The sequence below is a fragment of the Hyla sarda genome, chromosome 3 (genome assembly GCF_029499605.1).
Source record: "Hyla sarda isolate aHylSar1 chromosome 3, aHylSar1.hap1, whole genome shotgun sequence".
NCBI lineage: Eukaryota > Metazoa > Chordata > Amphibia > Anura > Hylidae > Hyla > Hyla sarda.
Window position 1 is genome coordinate 384,044,499 of NC_079191.1, and position 10,251 is coordinate 384,054,749.

Below are 10,251 nucleotides of genomic sequence, written 5' to 3' on the forward strand. Positions count from 1 at the left end.
TGTCATGTAGTGGGAGGAGCCATGGGTCTGTCATGTAGTGGGAGGAGCCATGGGTCTGTCATGTAGTGGGAGGAGCCATGGGTCTGTCATGTAGTGGGAGGAGTCATGGGCTCTGTCGTGTAGTGGGAGGAGCCATGGGCTCTGTCGTGTAGTGGGAGGAGCCATGGGCTCTGTCATGTAGTGGGAGGAGTCATGGGCTCTGTCATGTAGTGGGAGGAGTCATGGGCTCTGTCATGTAGTGGGAGGAGTCATTGGTCTTTCATGTAGTGGGAGGAGTCATGTGTCTGTCATGTAGTGGGAGGAGTCATGGCTCTGTCATGTAGTGGGAGGAGTCATGGCTCTGTCGTGTAGTGGGAAGAGTCATGGGCTCTGTCATGTAGTGGGAGGAGTCGTGTTCTGTCATGTAGTGGGAGGAGTCATGGTTTTGTTATGTAGTTGGAGGAGTCATGGCTCTGTCGTGTAGTGGGAGGAGTCATGGGTCCATCATGTAGTGGTAGGAGTCATGGGCTCTGCCGTGTAGTGGGAGGAGTCATGGGCTCTGTCGTGTAGTGGGAGGAGTCATGGTTCTGTGGTGTAGTGGGAGGAGTCATGGTTCTGTGGTGTAGTACGAGGAGTCATGAGTCTATCATGTAGTGGGAGGAGTCATGGGCTCTATTGTGTAGTGGGAGGAGTCATGGGCTCTGTCATGTAGTGGGAGGAGTCATGGTTCTGTGGTGTAGTGGGAGGAGTCACGGTTTTGTGGTATAGTGGGAGGAGTCATGTCTCTGTCATGTAGAGGGAGGAGTCATGGGGTCTATCATGTAGTGGGAGGAGTCATGGCTCCTTTGTGTAGTGGGAGGAGTCATGGTTTTGTGGTGTAGTGGGAGGAGGCATGGCTCTGTCATGTAGTGGGAGGAGTCATGGTTCTGTGGTGTAGTGGGAGGAGTCATGGTTCTGTCGTGTAGTGGGAGGAGTCATGGGCTCTGTCATGTAGTGGAAGGAGTCATGGTTCTGTCATGTAGTGGGAGGAATCATGGCTCTGTTATGTAGTGGGAGGAGTCATGGTTCTGTCATGTAGTGGGAGGAGTCATGGGTCTATCATGTAGTGGTAGGAGTCATGGGCTCTGCCGTGTAGTGGGAGGAGTCATGGGCTCTGTTGTTTAGTGGGAGGAGTCATGGTTCTGTGGTGTAGTGGGAGTAATCATGGTTCTGTGGTGTAGTAGGAGGAGTCATGGCTCTGTTGTGTAGTGGGAGGAGTCATGAGTCTATCATGTAGTGGGAGGAGTCATGGGCTCTGTCGTGTAGTGGTAGGAGTCATGGTTCTGTCATGTAGTGGGAGGAGTCATGTTTCTGTTATATAGTGGGAGGAGTCATGGTTCTGTTGTGTAGGAGGAGGAGTCATGTTTCTGTTGTGTAGTGGGAGGAGCCATGGTTCTGTGGTTTAGTGGGAGGAGTCATGAGTCTATCATGTAGTGGGAGGAGTCATGGGCTCTGTCGTGTAATGGTAGGAGTCATGGTTCTGTCATGTAGTGGGAGGAGTCATGTTTCTGTTATGTAGTGGGAGGAGTCATGGGTCTTTCATGTAGTGGTAGAATTTATGTGCCATGTGCTGGAGGTGTCCTTTTTGCTATGTGAATAGTGACTCTTTAACATGCTGTTAGACAAGCCACCTAAGAAACCTTTCAAAACTGATAGGGCCTATGGCACCTTGAAGCCCCACTCCCCCCGAGTACTGGCCCCTCTCGCCAGCATGAAGTAGTTTGCCGTATGCACTTTTTCCAACATAAATTATTTATCAAAACCTGTCCAGAGGAAACGTTGCTGATTTGCCCATAGCATAGCCATAACCTGACCCTAAGTGCTCTTGACCTCAGACTGGGCCAAAGGTTCCCCTTCCAACAAGACAATGGGGGACATTTATCAAGGGATTTAGAGCTCTTTTTTTTTTGCTTACAAAAGTGGCACAAAAAGTCGCATAAGCATCTAAGCAAATTTTTTTGCGCCTTTTGGCTGTAAGCAAAAAGCTACAAAAGAGCTTACCAAAGTGAATTTCATCTTTCACTTTGCAGTGGTCAGGGATTTATCAAGTGTGAAAGTTGCACAAAGAGTCGCAACCCCTCAAAAACACTGTAAATGTAAACCAGCCCGGACCTGGCTTATAAAACGGCTTTGGAGAGCAGATTTTATATATTTCCCGCTGGCTGGGAAATATGATATTAAAACTGTACAACGGAACCCCAGAGGGCATCACTCTGCAGCCGCCCGTTCTCTGTAAAATTCTATCCCACCCCCCCCCCCACCCTCACTTACAATTATGGGGACACTGATTTACATCCCCCCCGCTTGTCTACCACCCGCCCACGCTGCATATCTCCCATCTGTCTGCTAACTGTTGAAAGACTACAACTCCCAGCATTCCCTTACAGTGGGTTGTAGTGAGTTGTAGTCTTGCAGCAGGTAGCATGTGTGAGATGTGCATCGCGGGCAGCGGGAGACAAGCGGGGGGATTTAAATCAGTGTCCCAGTTATTGTAAGTGGGGGTGCAGGGGATAGAATATGATGAAGCCCGGGAGGCTGCAGAGTGATGCAAGCCCGGGCTCCTTTAACCCCTTAAGGACCAGGCCATTTTACACCTTAAGGACCGGAGCGTTTTTTGCAATTCTGACCACTGTCACTTTAAACATTAATAACTCTGGAATGCTTTTAGTTATCATTCTGATTCCGAGATTGTTTTTTCGTGACATATTCTACTTTAACTTAGTGGTAAAATTTTATGGTAACTTGCATCCTTTCTTGGTGAAAAATCCCAAAATTTGATGAAAAAAATGAAAATTTAGCATTTTTCTAAATTTGAAGCTCTCTGCTTGTAAGGAAATAATACAATACAATATACAATATGTCTACTTTATGATTGCATCATAAAATTTATGAGTTTTTACTTTTGGAAGACACCAGAGGGCTTCAAAGTTCAGCAGCAATTTTGAAATTTTTCACAAAATTTTCAAACTCACTATTTTTCAGGGACCAGTTCAGTTTTGAAGTGGATTTGAAGGGTCTTCATATTAGAAATACCCCATAAAAGACCCCATTATAAAAACGACACCCCCCAAAGTATTCAAAATGACATTCAGTAAGTGTATTAACCCTTTAGGTGTTTCACAGGAATAGCAGCAAAGTGAAGGAGAAAATTCAAAATCTTCATTTTTTACACTCGCATGTTCTTGTAGACCCAATTTTAGAATTTTTGCAAGGGGTAAAAAGGAGAAAATTTTTACTTGTATTTGTAACCCAGTTTCTCTCGAGTAAGGACATACCTCATATGTCTATGTTAATTGTTCAGCGGGCGCAGTAGAGGGCTCAGAAGGGAAGGAGCGACATATGGTTTTTGGGGGGCATGTCACCTTTAGGAAGCCCCTTTATGGTGCTAGGACAGCAAAAAAAAAACACATGGCATACCATTTTGGTAACTAGACCCCTCAAGGAACGTAACAAGGGGTAAAGTGAACCTTAATACCCCACAGGCGATTCACGACTTTTGCATATGTAAAAAAATATATATATATATATTTTTTACCTAAAATGCTTGGTTTCCCAAAAATTTAACATTTTTAAAAAGGGTAATAGCAGAAAATACCCCCCAAAATTTGAAGCCCAATTTCTCCCGATACAGAAAACACCCCATATGGGGGTGAAAAGTGCTCTGCTGGCGCACTACAGGTCTCAGAAGAGAAGGAGTCACATTTGGCTTTTTGAAAGCAAATTTTGCTCTGGGGGCATGCCGCATTTAGGAAGCCCCTATGGTGCCAGAACAGCAAAAAAAAAAAAAAACACATGGCATACCATTTTGGAAACTAGACCCCTCGGGGAACGTAACAAGGGGTAACGTGAACCTTAATACCCTACTGGTGTTTCACGACTTTTGCATATGTAAAAAAAAATTATTTTTTTTACCTAAAATGCTTGTTTCCCAAAATGTTTACATTTTTAAAAAGGGTAATAGCAGAAAATACCCCCCAAAATTTGAAGCCCAATTTCTCCCGATTCAGAAAACACCCCATATGGGGGTGAAAAGTGCTCTGCTGGCGCACTACAGGTCTCAGAAGAGAAGGAGAAAATGCTTGGTTTCCCAAAAATTTTACATTTTTAAAAAGGGTAATAGCAGAAAATACCCCCCAAAATTTGTTAGACAATTTCTCCCGAGTACGGCGATACCCCATATGTGGCCCTAAACTGTTGCCTTGAAATACGACCGGGCTCCAAAGTGAGAGCGCCATGCGCATTTGAGGCCTAAATTAGGGACTTGCATAGGGGTGGACATAGGGGTATTCTACGCCAGTGATTCCCAAACAGGGTGCCTCCAGCTGTTGTAAAACTCCCAGCATGCCTAGACAGTCAACGGCTATCTGGCAATACTGGGAGTAGTTGTTTTGCAACAGCTGGAGGCTCCGTTTTGGAAACAGTGGCGTACCAGACGTTTTTCATTTTTATTGGGGAGGGGGGCTGTGTAGGGGTATGTGTATATGTAGTGTTTTTTACTTTTTATTTTATTTTGTGTTAGTGCAGTGTTTTTAGGGTACAGTCACACGGGCGGGGGTTCACAGTAGTTTCTTGCTGGCAGTTTGAGCTGCGGCAGAAAATTTGACGCAGCTCAAACTTGCAGCCAGATACTTACTGTAATCCTCCGCCCATGTGAGTGTACCCTGTACGTTCACATTGGGGGGGGGGGGGGGGGGGGACATCCAGCTGTTGCAAAACTACAACACCCAGCATGTACGGTCTATCAGTGCATGCTGGGAGTTGTAGTTTTGCAACCGCTGGAGGCTCCGTTTTGGAAACAGTGGCGTACCAGACGTTTTTCATTTTTATTGGGGAGGGGAGGGGGGCTGTGTAGGGGTATGTGTATATGTAGTGTTTTTTACTTTTTATTTTATTGTGTGTTAGTGTAGTGTTTTTAGGGTACAGTCGCACGGGCAGGGGTTCACAGTAGTTTCTCGCTGGCAGTATGAGCTGCGGCAGAAAATTTGCCGCACCTCAAACTTGCAGCCGGATACTTACTGTAATCCTCCGCCCATGTGAGTGTACCCTGTACATTCACATTGGGGGGGGGAACATCCAGCTGTTGCAAAACTACAACTCCCAGCATGTACGGTCTATCAGTGCATGCTGGGAGTTGTAGTTTTGCAACAGCTGGAGGCACACTGGTTGTGAAACACCGAGTTTGGTAACAAACTCAGTGTTTTGCAACCAGTGTGCCTTCAGCTGTTGCAAAAGCTACAACCCCCAGCATGTACGGACAGCGGAAGGGCATGCTGGGTCTTGTAGTTATGCAACAGCTGGAGGCATAATACTTTGTCTGGGGATGCTGGGGATTGTAGTTATGCAACAGCTGGAGACTGGTTTGCTACTTAACTCAGTGTGCCTTCAGCTGTTGCAAAACTACAACTCTCAGCAGTCAGACAGCCAACGGGCATGCTGGGAGTTGTAGTTATGCAACCACCAGATGCACCACTACAACTCCCAGCATGCACTTTAGCTGATTGTGCAAGCTGGGAGTTGTAGTTATACAACAGCTGAAGGTACACTTTTCAATAGAAAGAATGTGCCTCCAGCTGTTGCAAAACTACAAGTCCGAGCATGCCCATAAGGGAATGCTGGGAGTTGTGGTGGTCTGCCTCCTGCTGTTCCATAACTACAGCTCCCAGCATGCCCTTTTTGCATGCTGGGAGCTGTTGCTAAGCAACAGCAGGAGGCTGTCACTCGCCTCCAACGATCCAGCCGCATCAGATCAGTCCCTCGTCGTCGACGCCGCCGCTGCTCCTGGGGCCCCGATCCCAACAGGGACGCCGGGGATCGGGGTCCCCAGCACCCGGGGTGCACGTCCTGCATCCGCTCACGTCCTCCGGAAGAGGGGCGGAGCGTGTTGCGGGAGTGACACCCGCAGCAGGCGCCCTGATTGGTCGGTCAATAATCCGGCCGACAAATCAGGGCGATCGTGAGGTGGCACCAGTGCCACCTCACCCCTGCTGGCTATGGCCGTTCGGGGCCGTCTCTGACGTGTATCCTGTGGACTAACTTCGGATTATGTGGACTGTGTTGATGACCAGCGTTTTTTTTTCTGTGTGTGTTTCACTTTAATAAAATGGTTAACGTGGGCTTGTGGGGAGAGTGTTTTTTTTTTTTGTTTTTTTTTTTTGTTTTTTTATTTTATAAAAATTTGTTTGAACGTGTTGTGTTTTTTATTTTTTATTTACTTTACAGGCTTAGTGGTGGAAAATGTCTTATAGACGGAGTCCATTACTAAGCCAGGCTTAGTGTTAGGCACAACCCCGGTAACCATCGCCACAGGGGTGCTGGGAAGAGCCGGTACCAACAGGCCCGAAGTGTCAAAAATGGTGCTCCTGGGCCTAGGTGGTAACAGGCTGGCATTATTTAGGCTTGGGAGGGCCAGCAACAATGGTCCTCACCCACTCTGGTAACATCAGGCTGTTGCAGCTTGGTTGGTATTGTGCTGAGAATAAAAATAGGAGGAACCCTACGCTTTTTTATTTTATTTTTATATATTTAATTATTTATGCAAAAAAAAAAAAGTCTGTGGTTCCCCGTATTTTCATTCTCAGCAAGATACCAACCAAGCAGCAACAGCCTGATCTTACCAGGGTGGGTGAGGACCATTGTTACTGGTTCTTCTCAGCCTAAATAACATCAGCCTGTTACCACCTAGGCCCAGGAGCACCATTTTGATGATGATGCTCCAGGCCTGTTGATACCGTCTCTTCCAGGCACCCCTGCGGTGGTGGATACTGAGGTAATAATTGGGGGTTAGCTCTAGCTGTTTTTGGGGCTAAGGCTAAGCCCTGGCTTAGTAATGGATTCCATCTATAAGACGACTTCCACTACTAAGCCTATAAAGTAACACTCCCCCACAAGCCCTCGTTAACCATTTTATTAAGGCTTCTTTCACACCACAAAATTCTCAGTTTTTAAACATCCGTATGAAGTTCTGTCTGAAAACCAGCTGAAAACAGCAGTAACAAAATCCTATACGTCAGTTAGAAAATCCCATTATAGTCTACGGGATTTTCTAATAGCCGTTTGAACCCGTTATAGTCCGTTATTGATAACAGACGTTATTTTGTTAGGGAAGATAGTTTGGAAGAAAATAGTTCATGAAGACATATTGTATATGTGAATCAATATATAATTTATTTGGAATGTCTATTTTCCTTACAATCAGAGAGCTTCAAAGTTAGAAGAATGAAAAATTTTCAATTTTTTCATCAAATTTTGGAATTTTTCAGACGAATCAACGAAAATTTACCACTAACATAAAGTAGAATATGTCACAAAAAAACTATCTCGGAATCAGAATGAAAAATAAAGAAAATGTAGGAGAAAAAAAGAAAAGATACGAGGCTCTCTCTGGTGTAGTAGGTTGGGTAATTCAATCAAAAATAAGAAAGCAAAGGAAGGGTGCCACCACCAAACCTATGTGATGGTACTGACCTCTGGGAGCTGTACGTAGGGTATAGCACAGCTCCAAAGGGGTTATCGGTAAGTGGTGGGATGTTTCAGCTTGCTTCTCGGTGCCCCCTTGTCTGTCACCCCAAACGGGGTACAGAAGAGACAATATTGTGGAAGAAGTGCAGAAAATGCGGGGGTTCTGGCCACCGAGCGCTACTGTGATGGTGAAATTGCCAAATGCCAAAGGTACACAAACTTTTTTATTATGAATAAAAGTAATAACTAGAAAACGCGTTTCCACCTAGTGACCACGCGTTTCCGCCTAGTGACCCTGGCATTTTTGGCTTGGCACATCCACTTAAAGGACTACTCCGGCACGCACTTTTTTCCTTTTATCCGGTCCGGGCTGCAAAATAAAAGAAAACACACTTTCTCTTACCTGCCAACGAGCCCCCGGAGCTCCGGTACAGGTGTTCGGTCCCCGGGCTGTATTCTTCTTACTTCCTGTTAGCCCAGCACGTCACACAGAGCTTCAACCTATCACCGGCTGCAGCGATGTCCCGCCTTGGCCGGTGATAGGCTGAAGCTCCGTGTGACGTGCCAGGCTAACAGGAAGTAAGAAGAATACAGCCCGGGGACCGAACACCTGTACCGGATCACCGGGGGAGCGTATGCAAGTAAGAGAAAGTGTGTTTTCTTTTATTTTGCAGCCCGGACTGGATAAACAGAAAAAAGTGCGTGCCGGAGTATTCCTTTAAGGGGGGGAATGATCCATCACGAGACAAAACTTCCTGCCCAACAGATATTAGCGGAGAGGCTCGAGTGCCCACTTAATGGCCAGGTACTCTCTCTCTCCAATATACTATATCTGGTCTCGGCCGGGGTCAGTTTGCGGCTGAGAAAGACAATGGGATGCTCTTCCCCATTGACTTCCTGGGAGAGTACAGCACCGAGACCTACCTCAGAGGCATCGGTCTGTACCACAAATTTTTGAAATCGGGTATCACCAACACCGGAGACCCACATAGGGCCGACTTCAAAGCAGAAAACGCCTGCTCTGCCTGTTCGTTCCAACACACCATTATGGACTTGCGTCCCTTCAGGAGGTCTGTTAAGGGCGCAACCACTGTAGCAAAATGGGGGATGAATCTCATATAGTAAACCACCATTCCTAGAAACTACTTCACCTGCTGGGTAGTGACAGGTCGGGGCCAATTCCAGATGGCCTCTATTTTGTTTTCCAGGGGTTTGACAACTCCACGCCCAATGACATACCACAGGTATTTGGTCTCTTCCAACCCTATGGCACATTTTTTGGGGTTAGCAGTTAACCCTGTCTTCCTAAGGGACTCTACCGCTGCCTGTACTCTTGGAAGGTGACTTTCCCAGTCTGTACTGTGGATGATGATATCGTCCAGATAAGCTGAGGCATACCGATGATGTGGCCAAAGTACAATATCAATTTGCCTTTGAAACGTAGCGGGAGCACCATGTAAACCAAAGGGTAACACCTTATACTGAAATAAACCTTCTGATATGACAAAGGCTGTTTTCTCTTTGGCAGCCTCCATCAAGGGCACCTGCCAGTACTCTTTTGTGAGGTCCAAAACAGAAAAATACCGAACCTATCCTAGCCTTTCAATAAGTTCATCAACTCGGGGCATGGGATGTGCATCAAACTTGGACACCTTATTAAGTTTGCGGAAATCATTACAGAACCGCAACGTACTGTCTGGCTTGGGTATTAAGACTATCGGACTGGCTCACTCACTTTTTGACTCCTCGATTACATCCAATTTTAACATCTGTTGTACTTTTTCCGAAATGGCTTGTTGCCGCGACTCAGGTACCCGGTATGGTTTCAACCGTATTTTAACCTGGGGTTCAGTGACAATGTCATTGCGGATGACAGAAGTACGTCCTGGAGGGTCTGAGAACACATCGATGTTCCTACTGACGAACTCCCTGGCCTCCTGAGTCTGTGCCGAAGAAAGGCTGTCAGCAATTTTTACTGTGGCAACTGCTTCCTTCGCACCAGACTGAGGGACGGGAAAACTCCATCCACACTATCTTTCCACAAGTTTCAACAAGTTTACATGGTACACTTGCTCTGGCTTCCTCCGCCCTGCCTGGTGTACCCTGTACGTCACCTCCCCTACCTTTTCGATCACCTCGTAGTGAACTTGCCACCTAGCCAGAAACTTACTGTTGATACCAGAACCAAAACCCGATCTCCCGGGTTAAAACTCCGAACCTGAGCCTGGCGATTATGAACTCTGCTTTGAGCTCATTTAGCTGCCTCCATATGTTCCCTAACCAAGGGCAACACTGTTTACATCCATTCCTGCAACTAATTGACATACTCAACTACACTTTTGTGTGGCGTGGGCTGTTGTTCCCACGCCTCTTTGCCTATGTCTAACAGACCACGTGGATGTCTGCCGTACAGCAGTTCAAAGGCTGAGAACCCAGTAGAGGCTTGGGGCACTTCTCGCACTGCGAACATAAGATAGGGCAGCAAAAGATCCCAATTCTTTCCATCTCTAGCCACCACCCGTTTCAACATATTTTTTATGTTTGGTTAAACCTTTCTACCAGGCCGTCCGTCTGCGGGTGATAGACGGAGGTCCGTAGCTGTTTTACTTGCAGTAACTTACTGAGCTCTTTCATTACTTTTGACATAAACGAGGTGCCCCAATCAGTCAATACCTCTTTAGGCAAGCCCACTCGGGAAACATCTCCATTAGCTCCTTAGCTATGAGTTTGGCCGAGGTATGTCGCAGAGGCAGCGCCTCGGGATACCGAGTCGCA